The sequence below is a fragment of the Stegostoma tigrinum genome, chromosome 39 (assembly GCF_030684315.1).
Source record: "Stegostoma tigrinum isolate sSteTig4 chromosome 39, sSteTig4.hap1, whole genome shotgun sequence".
NCBI lineage: Eukaryota > Metazoa > Chordata > Chondrichthyes > Orectolobiformes > Stegostomatidae > Stegostoma > Stegostoma tigrinum.
The window spans coordinates 20,693,033-20,714,548 of NC_081392.1; the positions used below are offsets into that span (position 1 = coordinate 20,693,033).

At 43.1% G+C, this 21,516-nt stretch overlaps 1 protein-coding gene across 3 annotated transcripts in view; it reads right to left on the reverse strand.

Moving 5' to 3' along the window:
- The window catches only part of LOC125447626 (leucine-rich repeat and fibronectin type III domain-containing protein 1-like protein), a 347,709-nt gene that overhangs the window by 207,297 nt on the left and 118,896 nt on the right, over positions 1-21,516 (reverse strand). Inside the window, exon 1 of one of the 3 annotated variants that reach the window (XM_048522196.2) lies at positions 7,164-7,199. The exons of the other annotated variants lie outside the window; for them this stretch is intronic. The gene's annotated coding sequence lies outside the window, so the exon portion shown is untranslated. Of the gene's footprint in view, positions 1-7,163; positions 7,200-21,516 lie in introns of those variants that run through there. 3 annotated transcript variants of the gene reach the window in all.

The window sequence follows — 21,516 nt, forward strand, 5'->3', positions numbered from 1 at the left end:
GTTGACTAACTTTGATAATTAACTGTGTTATTCTTAACATTTAAGTAAGAAACCTTATTAACAAACCTTTTTCACTCCAATTATAGTCATATTAAAATAAAGACTGATTCCTCTGAATAAATAGTCATAGTGACCTTAAACTCAGATTATAATATTCAAGTTGGATTCCTATCAGGCATTTCATAAACATAATCACCACTGAGATGGGAAGAACAGCAAGTTTTTGGTTTTTAGAAAGTTCCATCGAGCCCACTGTTCCTCAAATTGGCACAGACAGCAATGTCCAACACAGCCCCAAATCTGATATAGGATTAGCTTGTTTCCCCATGATCACATTGGTGGGTAATTCCAGTATCTTGTGAAAATCTCTGTGCAAAACTTTATAATGTTTATGCTCCGGGCAATTTCTAAATAACAGTAAACTCATGAGTCCCAGATCTGATAAAGTTGATGAAGTATTTCAATCAAAACCATTAGGCTGCCTATCTGTGTAATTCCAAACTGGCCTGGGCTCCTCAGTTTGGGGAATTGTCTCTGCTGTAATTTGCTGCCGCAGCTAATGGACCCATTTGTTTTCATCCCAGTCAGTGTCGAGGAGCAGCTGAGATCGAATGGCAATTTTAAACCCGAGTCCCCACAATGAGAGAGTGTCAGGAGCTAGTCTTCTCTGGAGTTAACAAGATACAAAGGAGGCCAGCAGCAGCAATGAATTGCAAACAATGGGGCCAAGGCAAATTTGTCTGTCCATATCTCATCATCCACAACAAATTTCCATGTGTTTGGAGCAATGTAGAGCAGGATGGAGGAATTTTGGGAATGACAGGGCAGTGGAAACAGAGAGGTTTGTGGAGGAGAGAATGGTGTAGGATGGCGAACAGAAAGATACTCAGAATCATATGAGAGGGTGGAAGCTGGAATGTCGAAGAGCAGGGGCAAGCAATAGTGCACATAGGAATGGATAGAACCCTACTGTACCTAACCCCATGCTGCCCCTGCCCCCCCTGAGGTGTTTCTTGGAGGACACGGTAGAGGGCCATATACTACCTAACCCTGCGCTGTCCCTGTTCTGGGAATGTTTGATGGGGGCAGTGTAGAGAGAGCTTTACCCTGTATCCAATCCTCTTAAGAATCACACTAGGAAAAACTAGGCCCATATTTTCTGGAATTTCAGAAGAGTCAGACATGACTTCATTGAAACAAAGAAAATTTTGAAGGGACTTGACCAGGCGGATGTGGAAACGATGTTTCCCGTTAGGTGTGAGCTAGGGTTCCGAGTTTAAAAATAAAGACGTGTCCATTTTAAACAGAGATGAGGAAGCATTTTGTTTTTGTCTCAATCGATTGAAAGCCTTTGGAATACCCTTGCTCAAAATACAGAATCTTTAAGTATTTCTAAGGCAGAAGGAGATAGATTCTTGATGACCAATGAAGTGAGATATTGTCTGGGGCTTGCAGGAATGCAGAGTTGGAGTTAAAATCAGATCAGCTACAATCTTATTGAATGGGGGAGCAGGCTGGAAAGACTGAGTGGCCTGCACTTGTTTATTGGTTACATGTTTGTATAAGGTCTTGATAAATGTTACTCCTCAGCTAGAGGAATTGTTACCCCTGATCCAGGACTCAGAGGCCAAAGATACTGAGAGCAGCCAGTGTATGAACAGTGGGTCTTAGAGTGAGCCAGGTGCTTTCCACAAATTATGTATTTCAGAGTAACTGGGTAGCAAGACTGATAATATCTGAGAAAATCAGAATGTGTGTCAAACTTGCTGTTTGACACTGCTATAGTGCAGGGGCAGCACAAGTGAATGACATGGTGGCTCAGTGGTTAGCACTGCTCTGTATCTAATCCCGTGCTGTCCCTGTCCTGGGAGTGTTTAATGGGGATAATGTAGAGGGAGATTTACTCGGTATCTGACCCATGTCTGATTCCAGCCTCAGGTGGCTGTCTGTGTGGAGTTTGCACATTCTCCCCATGTCTGCGTGGGTTTCCTCCGGGTGCTCTGATTTCTTCCCACAGTCCAAAGATGCGCAGGTTAAGGTGGATTGGCCATGCTAAATTTCCCAGAGTATGCAGGCATGTGCTGGTTAGGTGAATTGGCCACGGGAAATGCAGGGTACAGGGATAGGGTGGCAGGTGGGTCTGGGTGGAATGTTCTTCAGAGGGCTGCTGTGGACTCCATGGGCCAAATGGCCTCCTTCCACACTCTTTGGGTTCTGTGATTCTAAGTGGAGTTCATCACTAATGGAATGTTGTCAAATTAAAAAGCCTATCATGCATATGAATTTCAGTGCCTGTCTGATGCCAGATAGAGAGGCCATATGTCCCAAAACTGATGCTTTGTTTCAAAAAGCATGTCCATCCCACCGTTCACAATAAGTAGGCTTATACCATACCCCATTAATCCCTTGCAGAACTTAAAACTCACTGTCCAATGCTCAAAATGATTCTGTGATTAAACAACATGTGCTACAAAATCCTGAGCAGGTGAAGAATTATGCAGATAGTCAGTTTAGGATTGTAAATTGGAACTACGCATGGAGTGTATTGGACATTACATTGATGAATATACAGGGCTGTGTTCTTGGTCGTGAAAAAGATCATCTATATGCATTGCGCTTGTTTCAACTCAACAAAGTAGGAACACCTCGCTCTGGTTCATTTGTCAGGGCAATACCTTGACCAGTCAGACACAATTACCTCATTCAAAACTTAAACAAATCTTGGCAGTTAATTGTCAGTCATCACTGGATGCATAGTCCATGGCAATGCTTCTCCCAGTTACAATCCATTTACGAAACACCAGCACCCCACTTCTGATAGAAAATAAATCTTGTTATCCCTTTCCAGTTTTTTTTCTGCAAATTACACAGGAGAGTTTGATAGAATGTGTCTTGTTTTCAGCAGTACTGATATGGTTCTTTAGAAAGGAGCTCATGATTTTGCAATAGCAATACACTGAAGAAAGAAATACCTCAAGTTTAGGAGGCAGCTTTTTTACTCCTATTGTACTTTCCAGAATTTCAGGAGATATCCATAAGCAATTTATTATTGCTAACCAGGCCTACCCTCACTTCCTCAGTGCAACCCTCTCTCCTTGAGGCCGTCTACTCTCTCCTCAGTGTGTAGAGTCTCAGGAGTTGTGATAGGACATTCTGCAAGTTTTACTCTGCTCAACCAAGATGCACAAAGTATGCCACAACCCAAAGGTGAAACAGCCAAACTTCAACGCTGTGGTTCAACATTGCATGCCTGAGCCGCTGCTGTTACTGCAGTTACTACTCTGTTTGTAATTAAATTGCTGAAATATATTGTTTTTTTTAAATCTTCTTCCTCATGCTCATGTTATTCTTTATTAGTTTCTCTAATATGATTTTCCTTTCTCTCCCATCTGAGAAGCTCTTTAGATGTGCATTTCTCTCCCACACACGAGGAGGTGGACATCTGCCTTTGGGCCAGACATGAGTTATTGAAACTGGAAGCATCTGGTTAAATGCTTCATAGACACAGGATAAAATCAACAGTGGAAGCCCTCCATCATCCCACACACATCTGCAGCTGATGTTCGCTTCAGGGATAATCCCCTAAACGGCACTTGACTGCATTATACCTCTTCCATGGCTGACTAGAGAGTACATTAATGTATTGAGCAGCTTATTTATGTTGTTGGGGATGCCATAGTATCAGGTGGAGGTGGGTGGGGAGGCAAGGTGCCATGTTATCAATCTGAGCTTAGGAATCTGATATCCCAGTGAATTCCAGGTTCTAACTGCACAGCCGGAACTGTCTCACTCTCACACCGAATGTAAGTCGCTGAACCATCCAGGAGCTAGGAAGTCACTTGCCTGATGGTAATGGTAACACCCGTTAAATTTCTTTTTTAGTGGTTGTTATCTCTCTTGAAAACAGCAGTCTGCAGAATTAAACAGATGGTATTCTTATTTATTGAAGCTTGAAACCTGATTAGTCAGACAACATGGGTCAGATGTCAACATCTCAGCAGCAGTGCTGAGGAATTCAGGCAATGGGGTTATGATAAATTACATGGTAACATCCTACTAATGGCACAGTGAGCCTGGTATCTGAGCAATAGCACACATGGAAATGTCTGGGTTTCAGGTACAAAATTAGTGCTCACAGAGTCACAGAAGTGTTACAGCAGAGCTGGAGATCATTCAGTCCATCAGGAATAAGGAGTAAGTCATTCGGGACTGAGATGAGGAAGAATTTCTTCACTCAGAGAGTTGTGAACCTGTGGAATTCTGTCCCACTGTAAGCTGTTGGGGCCCATTTGTTAGTTATATTCAGGAGGGAGCTGGATGTGGCCCTTGGAGCTAAAGGGATCAAAGTGTGATGATGAGAAAACGGAAATGTGGTACTGAGATTGCATGGTCAGGGCATGATCATACTGAATGATAGTGCAGGCTCACAGGGCCGAATAGCCTGCTCCTGCACCTATCTTCTATGTTTCTATGTCTGTGTCAGGTGTCCAATGACCTTTATGCCTTAGTGCCATTCTTTTGCCTTTTCCCACTGTCCATGTACATTTCTTCCGTTCAAATAATCATCCAATGTCTGCTTCAATACAACTGATCCTGCCTTCACAGTGCTTTCCAAACCCTAACTGCTCACGAGGTGAAAAATTAATTTCTCACATCACCTTTGCTATGATTGCAAATCCATTGGGAGTCAGCGCCCTCTCATTCTCAAACTTTTTACAAGCAGGACCAATTTCTTCCTTTCTACTCTAGCCAGCCAGGTCATGATTTTCAAAGCGTCCATCAGATCTCCCCTTAGTGTTCTTCTCTCTAAGGTGGGCAGTCCCAACCTCTTCAATCTGTTCTCATCACTGAAACCTCTCATCACTGAAACCATTTTCTTAATCACTTGCACACTTACCCCAATGAGTTTACAACCTTCATATTAGAGTGGCGCTCTGAACTGTACACAATACTTCAGCTGGGATCCAACTAGCTATCTGTATAAGTTGAGTATTACCTCCTTGTTCTTGTGCTCTCTGCCCCTGTATATTAATTCCAGGACTCAATCTCTCCACCTGTCCTGTCACCTTCAATATCCTGTGCACATGTACACCCAGGTATCTCTGCTCCCACACCCTATTTAAGGATCATATCCCCTTCATTTTTATTTTCTGTCCACGTTCATCCTAACAAAATGTACCACCTTGCACATCTCTGTAGTGGACTTCATCTGCCTCCTGTCCAAAAACAAGAATCTCTAGCCCTAAGCCATATATCTCACACACAGATTGCTTCTGAACATCTGACCCATCTCTCCAGAGAATAATAGCATCAAAAAGATGTTGCTGTTTTGCTGAAACAATGAGTCATTATGGGGGAAGGGGCTGGGGTGAATTTCGGTCACTTCCCTCCAGGAAATAAGGTCAATTACTAACTTCATTTGCAATCACAGTTTGATGAGGGGAGCACATTGACACTGAAACACGTTGTTCTAGATATTTTATTTAGCTGTCAGTCGATAATGGGGAATGACAGACAGTGCGAGCCTCAGAGTGCATAGGAGCAAAGCCTGTCCCAGATTCCAGGGAATATTTTCCAGCTATTCCGGCCCACATGTAATTATAATTATCAAAATAAAATAGATTTTATCATCATGACAGACAATGAAACTGGCTGCGAGGGTGGTCTCAAACTCTTACAGAAATATTTATGCTCGTGTGCACAATGTTTATTCATCTGAACAAAACAAAACTATTAGTGTTACCGAGTCGGCATGGAGTTTAATGCAGAGGCTTTACCCTGAGGTAGCATTGTACAAATCTTGGCACTTTGTGCCATGTTTCCTGAAGAATGCGGTCTCCAGCTACAGCCCAATATTCAGTGAGTTGATTTAATCAGGTAACATCTGAGTCTTTGAGAGAGGATGAGGGAACACCAGCCAGAACTCCCATTCTCACCATACACCCTACGAGGAACCTGCTTGTCAGCATCTGCCAGTTCCTCTGCAATAGGACAATAATGTTAAACTTGTTTAGATCAAGGCACTGAGCCAATTTATAATCACTTCACTTGACAGTTAGTCAAGAAAGTTTCCCAATTTAAATCGAGGCAGGACTTGCTACTTTTATCAACAGGGATTCTGTTGAATCAGAGGAAGAGTGTATTTGATGTATCAGAATTGCATTTATGTAGCATGATTAACTACCCCAGGGCATTCCGAGAGCGCACCATATCCACTTCCCAGTCAATAGACCCTTCCAGTCTCTTGCTCAGGTCCCTAGCATCACAGATACCAGCCTCCAGCCAATTCGAAACATTCCATGTGATATCAAGAAACAAAGATTCGCAAAGCTGGAGACTGTTCTTTTCACACAAAAGGGTGGTGAGTCCCTGGAATGTGCTGACAGAGGAGGTGGTGGAAGCAGACACATTAGCAGCGTTTAAGAAGCACCTGGACAACAACATGAATAGCAAGGGAATAGAGGGATATGGTAAGAGAAGGCAGTTTTAGTGTGGAAGGACAAAATGTGTCAGCGCAGGCTTGGAGGGCCAAAGGGCCTGTTCCTGTGCTGTAATGTTCTTTGTTCTTTAGCTCTTCTCTTTGTCTTCTCCTTGACCAGTTTGACTTGATCCCGTACTCTCAGATGTGGCTCTGAATTCATATAACAAAAAACCCTGTTTAGAGATTTGAGCTTCCTAGTCACAGGAAGCAGAGATTGAAAAAAAAACTCCCTTTGAAGTCACCTATCAAAAGGAAGAGTCTTTAAAAAGCAGCCAGACATTGGGTTTTCATTCAAATTAACATCTGATAAAGATTAAAAAGCACTTGAAAAGTAGAGAGGAGGGCTGGACTATTAGAATGAATCAGGCTTAATGAACAATAATGAATTTTAAATTCACAGTAGACAAGGACAATGCTTTGAATTGATGACGAATTACATGAAGAATGTTATAACTTAGGAGAAGCATTGTTAGCAACTAGGGGGATCCAGTGACAGATCTCTACGTTCTTGGTAATGAAGACATGAATGTGCACTGACATCCTGCCATCAGCACTGATGCTCCGTGATGGTTTTGGATGTTCTGATGAAAATATCGGTAAGTAGGAAGGTTAATATAGGTTAAAGTAGCTCTAACAATGACTCAGCAACAAGTATCTGGCCAACTGATCAAGGTCAACTTACAGGCTTTAGATTGCATCATTGGATGGAGCCAGCAGATGTCAACTTGAGTTCAGATAAATTTGAATCCAATGCCAACCAATGGATAGAAAATTGAGTAGGAAATCCAAGCTATATCTTTGAATAACCTGAAACAGGGTAAGACGGAGGGGAAAGATGTGAGGTTGAGATGAGTAGGAAGGAGATTCAGAGATGATGCATTTTGTCTGTATTACTGCCCTGACAAAAGAAGAAATGGTTATGGGTAAATGTCAGCTCCAATGCTGATAGTGTTAGGTCCACTGCCTCTCATAGACTTTGGTCCCATACTTCTAACATTAAGTGCTGTTTAATCAATATTGATGTTCTTCCTTAGTATTTGTTGGCTTTACCAAGTTCTAAACCCTACTTTGAGATTTTCATTTGGGAGGATTATGTTGAGCAATTGTCACGTGCTGCCAGAAGGGCTATAATCTGATTCTTTAGAATTTACAGACCAGTGCCCAGAGTTATTACGAGATGATATGCTTATGCCTCTGGGGGCAGTCAGTGAGTACATAATGTTCTGGAACTGAGGCAACAATGTTGAGTAAGTGGACAAAATAACTGACTGGCACTGCATTAATTCAGTAACAATCCAGACACAACAACATCCCTGTCTACACAATGCCACGGCACACCCAAACTAACAAGCAAATAAATGAAACACTGATATTGTAAACTCAAACAAATACGCTGATGGAATAATCCATACTGGAGAGCTGACCCAGAGCATGAGAGGTAGACCCGAGCCAGTATACATCATAAGCATTTCACTCATGAAGGGAAATAAGCAGGATGGAAGGTAATGTGAGCTGGATGTGCGACTCAATCAGAAGTGGAAGAGTTATTAAGACATCAATGAAGTTAGAATGACTTTCTTGCTGCATGCACACAGACCCCGACTAACTCCTAATATCAGTGAGAGACAGAGGTGACATTACAGAGAGAAACAGACTTCGTGATTCATGCTGTATACAGAAAGAACAGCTGAGACAGGTTCCATATCAATGAGCCTTTAAATGGGAGTCAGAAGAAAGCTTTTTCAGCAGAGTTATGAACACAAGAACTAAATCGCCTTGTGTGAAGAGTAGTGTTCAGAAATTTAAACTGCATGTTCAATTCCTTAATCGGCTGTTTAAATCAAACTTGCAAAAAATGACTAATGCTTCAATTAACACAGTAGGAAGAGAAATTTAATACAAATGCATCAGGATTTGGTTGTTAATCCTTGAATAAATTTAGGATTCACATGGATGAATCCAGTAAAAGAGTTGCTGATAGGACAGATACAATAGGCAGAATGGCCACATTTGGTCTGGCATCATTGCCAGTCATTGTGGGTAGTTATGGTTATATTCCAACTGTTATAGACCAAACCAGGCCTCCTCAAAAAAAAATTAAGAAGAAAGTCTAGGCCCTAATGTTTTCTTTTTTAAAGGCAAATGTAATGTGAGTGTTCTACGTGGAATTTGATCAGTCAAATTACCTGAAGTTAAGCAAAACACAGTTATTTAAACACTATATTTCAGAGAGGCAAATCAGGGCAGGACTTATACATGGGCTAATCCATACTAGAGAGCTGATCCAGAGCATGGGAGGTGGGTACTGGGAGGTAGGCCAGAGTCAGTCTACTGTCACAGGCATTTCACTCGTGAAGGCAAGTGCGCAAGACAGAAGGTAGTGGAGTGGTGGACGTGTGGGATGCGCTGCTGGCAGTGGTAATGGAGTCATATACTTTAGAAACTTTTAGGCGACTCTTGGATAGGCACATGGAGGATTGAAAAATGTAGGGTAAGGAGGGTAGATTGATCTTATTGGGATAATAGGCCAGCACAACATCATGGGCTGAAGGGCCTGTATTGTGCTGTACTGTTCTGTGTTCTATGCTTAATGGTAAGAACATGGGGAATGTTGTCAAACAACGTAACCTTGGGGAGCAGGTTTATAGTTCCTTGAAAGTGGAGTCCAAGTTAAACAGGATAGTGAAGAAGGCGTTTGGTATGCTTGCCTTTATTAGTCAGTGCATAAGAGTTGAGAGGTCATGTTGCAGCTGTATAGGACATTGGTTAGGCCACTTTTGGAATACTGTATTCAGTTTTGGCTTTGTAGGAAAGATATTGCCGAACTTGATAGGATTCAGAAAAGATTTACAAGGATGTTGCCGGGGTTGGAAGGTTTGAGCTACAGGGAGAGGCTGAATAAGCTGGGGCTAATTCCCACAGAACAAGGAAGATTGAGGGGTGACCTTATAGAAGTTTATAAAAATCATCAAGTGCATAGATAGGATTGGTAGTCAAAGCTTTATCCCCCAGGGTAGAGGGGTCCAAAGTTTAAAGGGCATAGGTTTAAAGTGAGAGTGGAAAGACACAAAAGGGACCTATGAGGCAGCTTTTTCACACAGAGGGTGGTGCATGTGTAGAATGAGCTGCCAGAGGAAGTGGTGGGGGCTGGTACAGTTACAACATTTAAAAGGCACCTGGATGGAGATATGAACAGGAAGTGTTTGGAGGGATATGGGCCCAATGCTGGCAAATGGGACTAGATTAATTTAGGACATCTGGTTGGCACTATACGAGTTGAACCAAAGGGCCTGTTTACATGCTTTACATCTCTATGACTCTATGTCTATCATTCAAGTACATCAAAAGAGAGAATTCAGAATACCTTAACTCTATTGGAAAACTTAACTGAATAATGGATACAGTAACTGTTACTAATTAAATATCCTAATATCGTAACATTCCACAATCATACCTCTTAGCAAAAAGGCAGATTCAGAAAAATAGCTTTGTCTCACTGGTAACCCAGCAGCAGAGAGAAACCTTAGTTTCCAGCTGTAACTGAGAGTGAAAAAAGATAGCTTCTGTTTCTTCAAAACTCCACAGCTTCTGCCCTGTTGAGATCCTAACAACATCTGCATAAAACGAAACCTAAAAGCAAGAAAAAATCTAGAAATGCTGGCCTGGGAGAGCTGGCCACACCCAGGCAGGCTGCTTCTACTGTTCCAAACTTCAAACAAAAACCAAGGCCTCCCAACTGTTTAGTTTATGGGTTTTCAATAGCCAGCTTACCGTCTCCATGTTCAAAACTTCTCTTCAAAAGAAATCCCAGGGCACAATAATCTCTTAAACCAACAGCATTCTCTCACCAGCTATAAAGCAACTATAAAGCATGGCAGGAGTAATTCATTGCCTGGGAAGTGATTGGGAATATTGTGAACATAAACAGCAGGAAATAAACTGGCATAAAAACAAACCACTGTGCACTTTGGAAATCTGCAGTAAAACAGAAAATGCTAGAGAAACTCAGCAGTGAATGAGGAGAGAGAGAAACACAAAGTTAACGTTTTGAGTCCTATAGAAGTCTTCTTCAGAGCTGATATGAATGTTGTCTGGGACTCCATTTTCTGCCTGTTTGTTACAACCACAGTCTTTCGAGTCTAGTTGGTTGGGAAATATCGCTGATTCTATTCCACTGGCCCGGAATAACTGTCAGGTGTGAGGCAGGCATTCACTTCAGGTTTAAGAACTTTAAGCTTAATTCTCTAAGCAAGCGTTTTCAGAAAGTTAGCTGGCGAGGTGATGGCCTCATGGCATTATTGTAGGCAATGTTGTGGGAACCTGGGTTTGAATCCTGCCATGACAGATGGTGGAATTTGAATTCAGCAAAAATCTGGAATTAAGAATCTAATGATTACCATGAATTCATTGTCAATTGTCAGGAGAAAGCCCATCTAGTTCACTCAAAACTGAAAGAGCTGTGGATTCAGTAAAGAAAAGACAAAAATAGAAATTGCTAGAGAAGTTCAACAGGTCTGATAGCATCTGTGGAGAGAAATCAGAGTTAAGTGGCCCTTCCTTATTAATGCTTCATTAATGTCCTTTCGGGAAGGAAGCTGCCATCCTTGCCTGGCCTGGGCTACATATGGCTCCAGACCTACAGCAATGTGTTTGACTCTTAACTCCCCCTTCTGTTGATTAAGGATGGGCAATAAATGCTGGCCTAGCTCTCACCCATGAATCAATATAAAAAAAGAGCTATTGAAATGATGAGATGTGACAGCTTCTTGCCTACTTTGAAGGGTTTTTGCGTGCAGAGCTAATTCAGGCTGATCTGAAGCAGCGCAGTAAACCAGCATAAGAACTATGATCACTTTATGCCCACTCCTAACCCAAACTTCAACACAATATCATCCTACAGTTAATACTTTGATTTCGGAACTCCCTGACTCAGTCAAGGTCATGGGGTTATGTTTAAATCTTACTATAGTATTTTTCACAAGGCCAAGGATACTTTGCTAGTGGCTGATAACAATAAGGAAGATGGGATAATGCAGTGTAAAATAAAGCTCAAGGCTGATAGTTATTGAACAGAAATATAATAATTCAATATGGTTAGAAAACCAATGTGGTTCCCATTGCACAACTATAGACTCACCAAGGCTGAGGGAGGAGTATTATTGTCATCACGCTAATCTTAACCTGGTTACCTCTGCCCTCTGCATTGGTCTAATCTAATCTGGATGTGGCACGGTGGCTCAGTGGTTAGCACTGCAGCCTCACAGCGCCAGGGACCCGGGTTCGATTCCAGCCTCAGGTGACTGTCTGTGTGGAGTTTGTACATTCTCTCCGAGTCTGCGTGGATTTCCTCCGGGTGCTCCGGTTTCCTCACACAGTCCAAAGATGTGCAGGCTAGGTGGATTGGCCATGCTAAATTGCCTGTCGTGTTCAGGGGTGTGTAGGTTATAGGGGGATGGGGTTGGGTCTGGGTGGGATGCTCCAAGGGGCGGTGTGGATTTATTGGGCTGAAGGGCCTGTTTCCACACTGTAGGGAATCTAGTCTTCCTATTATTTGGATGTAACTGAGCCCAACATACAGGCTCCTGTGACCTCCAATGGAAACTCTGTCCCTGTCTCTATGGCCAGCTCTCACTCACTTAGTTATTAATTGTGTGACAGTTACCTATCTAACTTGGGATCCCCACCATTTTAGGAATCTCAGAACTGGCGATGGGAGGTTGTGCATCTGTCTTGTTAAAGTGTTACCACAGAGTGAATGGCCCCCTGTGAGGATGTGACATCTTCCATAGACATTACCCACCTGCGTGACAATTGTGGGGCTGTGGGACATGAAAGTCTGAACTGGTAATATCAGTGTGTTCCAGTTGTTGTGTACTGTTTATCACATTTCAGTGTCTGCTGATGTCAAATCCACATGTTGGAGTGGTACAATTTGAGGATTGGTTGACCAGTAGCAAGCAAAGTGTAGGAGTAAATGGGTGTTTTTCTGGTTGGCGGTCAGTGCCCAGCGGTGTGCCTCAGGGATCAGTGTTGGGGCCTCAGTTGTCTACAATTTACATAGATAATTTGGAGTTGGGGACTAAGTGTGGTGAGTCAACATTTGCAGATGACTCTAAGGTGAGTGGTAGAGCAATGTGTTCAGAAGACACTGAAAGTTTGCAGAGGGATATAGATCGTCTAAGTGAGTGGGCAAAGGTCTGGCAGATGGAGTACAATGTTGATAAATGTGAGGTCATTTGTTTTGGTAGGAATAACAGCAAAATGGACTGTGTTTTAAATGGTAAAAAATTGCAGCACGCTGCTATGCAGAGGGAATTGGGTGTCCTTGTGCATGAATCGCTAAAAGTAGGATTACAGGTGCAGCAGGTAATTAAAAGGCAAATGGAATTTTGTCTGCCATTGCTCGAGGGATGGAGTTTAAAAACAGGGAGGCTATGCTGCAGCTGTATAGGGTCCTGGTGAGGCCACACCTGGAGGACTGTGTGCAGCTTTGGTCTCTTTACTTGAGAAGAGATATACTAGCACTGGAGGGAGTATAGAGGAGATTCACTCGGTTGATTCCAGAGTTGAGAGGGTTGGTTTATGAGGAGAGACTGAGTAAACTGGGATTATATTCATTGGAACTCAGAAGAATGAGGGGAGATTTTATAGAGACTTATAAGATTATGAAAGGAATAGATAAGGTGGAGGCAGGGAGATTGTTTCCGCTAGCAGGTGAAACTAGGACTAGAAGGCATCGCCTCAAAATAAAGGGAAGCAGATGTTGGACTGAGGTCAGGAGGAACTTCTTCACTCAAAGGACTGTGAATCTGTGGATTCCTGTCCAGTGAAGCAGTTGAGGCTAGCTTATTGAATGTTTTTAAGGCAAGGCTAGATAGATTTTTGAACAGTAAAGGTATTAAGGATTACGGTGAACGGGAGGGTAAGTGGAGTTGATTTCACAAAAAGATCAGCCATGATCTTATTGAATGGGGCTGGGGCAGGCTTGAGGGGCCAGATGGTCTACTCTTAATCCTGGTTCTTATGTTCTTACATTCTTAAGTTTTGTGATATTTAATTCTGTGACTAGATCTCACAGAGGCTCCAGCTCTCTATTGTCAATGGCCAGGAAGGGGAAGGGCCATGCTGTTCTATTGGTTTCAAGGAGATTTCAGCTTTCGCCCTCAGTTCCTGCAAGAAGAGTGTAAGATATGGAAGGAGATTGGAAGATGGAAGGACAACATTGACGGAGGGCCACTGAGGGGGATGGGTGTGACATGGCAATAGGATGAGGGTGAGTGTCCATGGAGGCTGATCAGAGGGAGATGGGAGCACGTGCTTGAAATGTCAGAGGTGGATAGACCCGTAAGGCTTGTTGATGTGAAGAATGGGTGCAGGTATATGAGTGAGCCCTGCCCTTACTCTTCCTGTCCTGATCAGATGACTACATTTCTTGCAGCATTGTATCACAAAGCAAGCTTCCATGCTCTTGCTGCGGATCTTCTGCGGCCATGTTTTCCTGGTGTTGCCTATTTCCTTCCTGCCTGTCTGCAACAGACTCTTTCAAACCACAATGTCAAAGGACAGAAACACATGAACTTAGAAGCTAGGAATACCTAGAGGCCATTCTGCCCATTCAGCCTGCTCCACTGTTCAGTCAGCTCATGACTGATTTGCTTGTGTTACAAATGTCACATTTTCATCTGCCCCCAATAACTTTTGATTGCACTAACAAAAATCTATCTCCCTCCTCTTTAAAAATATTCTCCTCTCCCACACTTTCTGAGGAACAGAGTTGCAAAGCCTCACAACCTTCTGAGAAACCAGAAAACTCCCCTCCTCTCTGTCCTGAAAGGGTGATCGTTAATCTTAAATAGTACCTCCTTTAGATCTGGACTGATCCACAATAGCAAACATCCCTTCCCATCTAACATGTCCAGGCCATTCAGGATCTGATACACTTTAATCAAATCACCCCTTCACTCTTCTAATCTCCAGCGGGAGCAAGCCCAGTCTGCCCTGAGAAGACATGGCATGTATCAATCTGGTAAACCTCCTCTGAACTGTCACTAATACATTTACATTGTTCCTTAACTAAGCAGAGCAAAGCTGATTATTTCAGAGGTGGTCTCAATGCCCCATCTAACTGATGCATGACTTTATTATTCAATTCCTCTCCTTCTGAAGGACAGCATCCCATTAGCCTTCTCAATGACTTGCTGTGCCTGCATATTTGCATATTAACTTCTTGTATCTCTTACACTAGGACAACTCATTAGTGGCATTAGTTAGCACTGCTACCTCACAGCACTGGCAACCTGAGTTCAATTCTGGCCTCAGGTGACTGTCTGTGTGGAGTTTGCACGTTACCTCTGTGTCTGTGTGGATTTCCTCCCACAGTCCAAAGGTCTGCAGACTAACTAGATTAGCCATGGGAATTGTAGGGATGGGGTGGGTCTGGGAGGGATGCAATTTAGAAGGTCGGTGTGAACTCGATGGCCAAATGGCCTGCTCCCACACTGTGGAAATTCTATGATCTACAAGTCAGAATTTCAGTTTCGCTTTATTCTTCCTGCCAAAGTGAGAAACTTCATATTTCCCCACATTATACTCCATCAGTCAGATTTTGCCCACTCACTCTCCCTATTTGCGCTAGCCTGCTTAAGCCTCCTTCACAACATCCATTCCTGGCCATTTTGGCTTTGTCTGTGGATTTTGCATCACTCCCCTCTTCAATGTCATTGCTGAAAATTGTGAGAAGCTGAGGCCCCAACACAGAACCTTGTGAGACTCCATTCGTCACACCCTACTAATCAAAGACTCATTTCTGCGTGGACTCTCTCCAATGCCAGCCAGATAATCTCCACAGTCTGTTAATAATAACAACAAAATATTGCAGATGATGGAAATCTGAAACAAGCACATCGAATACTGGAGAAAATCAGCTGGCCTGGTAGTGTCTGTGGAGAGATAAACAGTTAATGCTTCAAGTTCAGAATGGCTCTTCTTCAGAGCTCCATCTAGCTCATCTCGAACTATAGTACCAATATTGTTATTGATTAACAGTGATACCCAAGGTGAATTTCAGGCCAGCCCTTTGTATATTAACTCTCTGCTTGTCCAGTTGCTGTCTCATTCCTGGCTGCCCTGGAATGCACGGTCCCCTTTAAAGCAGGTCATCATCATACCAGATCAGTCTAATTGATTAGGATATGTGACCAATCCAATGTGGCTGAGTAAAAAAGCCACTGACAAGTGAGTAATTGCAAATTGCAGCTTCTGTATTCCATCAGCAGCATTTTCTGAGGGTCTGGACATTGTGAGGGAACGCTTGGAGGGCTGAAGGGCCCCTTCCTGTGCTGCAATTTTCTTTGTTCTTTATCTGCTTCTCACCAAAAAACAGAAAGAGATGGTAATTTCCCCATCCTCCAGGCACTACCTCAACACGCCTCATAGCATCCATGCCACAGCACAGTCCCACTCATCTCAACCAGATCATTCTCGTTTGCTGTGAAATGATTTCCAATTCTTCCAGAAAGTAACATCATTAGTTTCACGCTCATCACAAAATCTCAGCCACAATCTCCTGGGAGCTGAATCAAGCCTGACATTTATACAGGAAGAAGATTTCAAAATTGGGTTCTTGTTCATTGCTTCTGCTATCTAATAAAATACAGAGCTGTCCGTACATGAATTGTATTAAGTCTATGATGCTAATGAAGATGAGAGATGATAAAGCAGCTGGAAGCGGCGCAGTGGCTCAGTGGTTAGCTTTACTGCTTCACAGCACCAGTGACCCCAATTCAATCCCACCCTCAGGTGACTGTCTGTGTGGAGTTTGCACATTCTCGCTGAGTCATTACCGGTTTCCACCAAGTGCTCAGGTTTCCTCTCACAGTCCAAAGATGTACAGGTTAGAGTGGATTGGCCATGCTAAATAACCCCTAGTGCCTAGGGATGTGCAGACTAAGTGGCTCAGCCATGAGGAATGCAGGGTTGTAGGTTTAGAGCAGGAGGCGGTATGCTCTTCAGAGGGTCGGTGTGGACTTGATGGGCCAAATGGCCTGCTTTCACACTGTATGAATTCTATGAGGAAAGAATTGTAACAACTATTTCACAATAACATGTTTGGTGGGTTTCAAAGGAAACAGGAAGCTGGCTGGAGATACATGTTCATCAGTTTATGCCAAACCCTTCACAAAGACTCTCATTGTTGCAAAGGAGATGCAGAGAGGTGGAGACTTGAGGAGGACAGTTTGTATCAATGTGCAAGTAATTGCATTTGCTGATTACTGAAACTTCACAGCTAACCTCTAGCTTACATTTGCCCCTCTCTCTACACCAATGCCACCCTTCCCTCCCCCACCAGCTGAAAGGTTCCAAAGGTGAGGAAAGGGTGGGCCACCAGTTACTGAGCCAATCAATCATTTCATGCCCAAACTCATGGCCCAGTCGTAGGAGAGTGGTCCCTTGGGATGAGCTTGGGTGAGGGCTGGTGGTCAGATGGGGGCTGGGCACAGGGTTGACCAGGCTGCAATTCCTTGTTTGGTGTGTAATCCGGTACAAGGCAATGAAAGGGGAGCCGGTCAGTGATTAGGGACAGGTTGGAATGACAGAAAGATCATTTTTTATCATTTATGCCTTGGTGAGGTTTCAGAATACCACCCAGTTTGATGTGCAGTCCATACTTAGGCGTCTCACTCTGCTCAGGATTTCTCTACGCTTCCTCTGCATTTATGACATGCCCTGTCTCATTCTGAACTTTGGAAAATATTACACAATGATTGATAGATTTAAAGCATTCATTCAAATCTCTCCCTGTACATTGAATCAGCAAAGACTGTACCGAGGAATGGGATCATCTCCACTTTGAGAATAATTCCTCTAAGAATCTTGCATTCCTTTTCCATTATCAGATAATTTTTGTGGAATAGCAGAACTCAACTCTACAATACCCCATAGTATTTCCCTCCATTAGTTCACCATCCATGAACAGGGAGAGAAATCGTGGTGAGATAATAGGAACTGCCGATGCTGCAGTCAGAGATAACACAGTGTGGAGCTGGATAAATACGGCAGGCTAGGTAGCATCAGCGGAGCAGGAAAGCTGACGTTTAGGGTCGGGACCCTTTTTCAGAGAAATCATGGTATCAGTTCCCACTGGCTTGTGATCAGCTTTCACAGATTATGAAAGGGAGAAAGTACTCCCACTGACAAATAGATTGAGAACCAGAGGCCACACCTTTTAAAGGGTTTCGCCAACGTAGCAAACACAAAGTGAAAATAAAAGTTTTACACACAGTGAGTGGTCAAGGTATGGAATGCACTGCTTGGAAATATGATGGACGCAGGTTCAAATGACACATTGAAGAGGGCATTAGATGGTTATTTAAATGGAAATAATGTGCAGGGTCCTGGGGAAAAGGCAGGAAATTGACACTAAGTTAACATGGTCAGAGAACCAGTGCAGATATGCTGGGCTGAATGGACTTATCCTACACTGCAACACTCTTGTGATTGTTTTCCAGCTGGTCTTCCCCTCAACCCCTGAACCCCACCTGGAGAGAAAGGGGGTTGAAGTGACCAGAGGAAGGACCACTCGACCTGAAACATTAACTCTGATTTCTCTCCACAGATGCTGCCAGAGGTGCTGAGCTTTTCCAGCAAATTTTGTTTTTGTTTCTGATTTACAGCATCCACAGTTCTTTTGGTTTTTATAGGAATGAACATCTTACTGCTGGATGCCTGAGGACTCAACATTGAGCAGAGGACTTTGGGACCCAAGAGCTGCCAGACTGATTGGTCAGCAGCATCTGGGCACCGTGCCATTGTTGAAGCCTGTGATAGGCCGAGAAACCTCCCCAGTGTTCTACCTGTCAGCTCCTGACAGCTGATTGGTGGAGAGATGGGCAGGGTTCCTGAGCGGTTAGGGGTGTCATCGACAACACACAGTACCACATCCCAACACGTCAAAATAAAAGAGCAGTCTAAGCTTCTTTGAAAAACAAAACTAAAATTAAACTTCCTTTTAAAACAAAATGTAAATCCTGAACCTCAACAGTGATAAAACATTTCAAAGGTTAATTAAGCAAAGAATTTATTTTGCTTCAATAAGAAAGATGTGCCTGACTAGAACCTCCTCCCATGTTAATTAAATGCCACACGACCAAGTAATTAATCAGAGAGGAGAGAATTCTGGAAGAAGACCAGGCTCACCAAGGCTGAGGGAGGAGTATTATTGTCATCACGCTAATCTTAACCTGGTTACCTCTACATCTGTCTAATCTAACCTGGGTGCGGCACAGTGGCTCAGTGATTAGCACTGCAGCCTCACAGCACCAGGGACCCGGGTTTGATTCCAGCTTCTGGTGACTGTGTGGAGTTTGCACATTTTCCCTGTGTCTGCGTGGGTTTCCTCTGGGTGCTCCAGTTTCCTCCCACAGTCCAAAGATGTGCAGGCTAGGTGGTTTGGCCGTGCTAAATTGCCCGTCGTGTTCAGGGGTGTGTGGGTTATAGGGGGATGGGTCTGGATGGGATGCTCCAAGGGGCAGTGTGGACTTGTTGGGTCAAAGGGCCTGTTTCCACACAGTAGGGAATCTAATCTAAACCATCAGATTAGTGAATAAATGAAAGCAATTCTTTCTAGGTCAGCTAGATACAGGCCAAGGATACAGCAGAGACTGGGTGTGTCCATTTACTGCCCTTCAGGCCACTAACCACAGAAAATAATTCATCTTTTAGTCTATTTTAATGGTATTGCTTCACTCCCAGTACTTTGGCTCGTTTCTTGCAGCTTCTAAACATTCTGTTGTCCCCACACTCCTTGCTATGCCATTTATGAGTTGAATTTTCTTCACTGAATCCCATCTCTCTCACACAACCAAAATTACCGTCACCTCAGCCTTACATGGAATTGTTCACTCGAGCAGCCATTCATTACCCAGAGAGTACTTGAACCTGCGCTGTTTTTACACTGAACTGTTTCTCACCTTTTGAACACTGTAGGAATTCAAAATCGTATCACCCAGTTTACTGGGGGTGTTTGCAGGTGATGAGAGCTGTAAGCAAGACATCTATTTCAACAGAGTGTGCAAGACAGGGAAACGGGTGATACATAACTTCACTCAGAAGTGACCATGTTTTATAGGAAATATCCAAACAACCCCACTGCTCTGCGGTTCTGTTTCTGCGCCCCTGTACAAGCCTCCCCCTGTCCTTTCTGATCTTCCCCCCTCCCTTCAGCATAAAGTTATTTTCTCCCTCATGTGTTTATCTGGCTTTACCACCTTTAATATGTCATGTTCATGCTCGAGAAACAAAACACATTGCTGCTATTTCATTTCAGGTGCAGCTTTCCACATTTGAAGAATTGTTTTAAAGTCTGCTGTGGGGAAGGAAAAACTGTCAGCTAATATTTTGTGAGAAGCCACATGATTCCAATAGCTGTGAGGAATGGCTACCGATGGTTGGTCAATACATAATGGGAGATATTTAATGACTGCAGTGTTACTGGTTGGTGCAAACAATTACAGGTTTGAGGTCTTGTTTGGATTTTTTATTTTTCAGTCACAGGAGGAACTTTCTACACAACTCTTCTGAGAATTGTCTTGGAGTTTGCTCATCACTTACTCTGTACTCCATCGTCCAGGGCATTTCATGATAAACTCTGACAGTTATTGCCCGTCCCGTGTTGCCCTTGTGAAAGTGATGGTGGAATTTTCTTTCCTTGATAAAGAAAATGATTTTTTTTTGCTTAGTCACTTCAGAGGAAGTTAAGGGTCAACCAATTTAGTGGACACTATGGCCACAATCAGGTCAGATGAATGTCTACCCATGTCTCAAGAAGACTGAGGGAAGTTGTCAATCTTGATTATTTTGTGGAGTTTATATTTTTGATGCTAGGAGTTAAAATCTGATAAGTTTTCAGTTATGTACAGAATAATAACCAGATACTCAAAAGGCAAAAATAGCACCAAATTGCCAACGTGATAATATCAAGAACAAACTTCCCAAAAATTGTTAAACTAGCCAATTTTCTGAAATCTCAACCCAGAGGTGGCCATTCAGCCCATTAGGTCCACTGTTATCTCTGAACCAGAATTCCCATGCTCCATCATATTAAGGAATTCAACAAGTTCTTGCTCAAATGGATTCATTTTATAAAACGACAAAAATGGAATAATCTTCCTGATCCCAATCCCATAGGAGAGATGTACACAAAGCTGCAAGACCAGCAGATTGACCAATTCTCCCAGCTCAGAGCTTCCTTGAGCATGTCAGCTCCTTCAGCATACAAGATTGGTGAGCCAACTCTGTCGAGATAGCTTGCTGACAAGAACAGCGTAGGTGGGTGGGGAGAGACAATTGACCATGGCCTACAGCCTGATTGATCTCTCTATACATTACTAAGCCCTATTAAGCTTTATCAATCTAAGATGCTTTTAGCCATAGCAGCATCCGTGTCGAGAGACATAGATAAATGTATAAATTAAAGCAAAAGTTGGCCATTCAGCCCTTCAGATCTGCTCTGTCATTTGGTGAGAACATAGATAACCTGATTGTAGACTCCTGCCTACCTCAGTATTTTTTTGTCAGTCAACAACCTCATCCGGCTTTAAAAATATGCCATGACTTTGCCTCCACTATTCTTTGGAGAAGGGAATTCCACCAACTATACTGGGTCTCTGATAGAAAGGATTTCTCCGCATCTTTTTCCTAGGGTGGGGGATTTCAAGACTAGGGGGTATATTTTTAAGGCGAGTGGAGAAAGATTTAAAAAAGACACTGAGAGTGATTCATGTGAGGAATGAACTTCCAGACGAAGTGGTGGATGTGGTCATAGTTACAACGTTTAAACGATGTTCGGATAAATACATGAATATGAAAGGTTTGGAGGAATATGGCTCAAGTGCAGGGAGGTGGGACTGGTTTAGTTTGGGTTTATGGTCAGCAGGGACTGGTTGGACCGAAGGGTCTGTTTTGGTGCTGTATGACTCTCTGACTCTTATCTCTGTCTTTAAAGATTATTGGCCAGTTCTAGTCTCACCGACAAGATG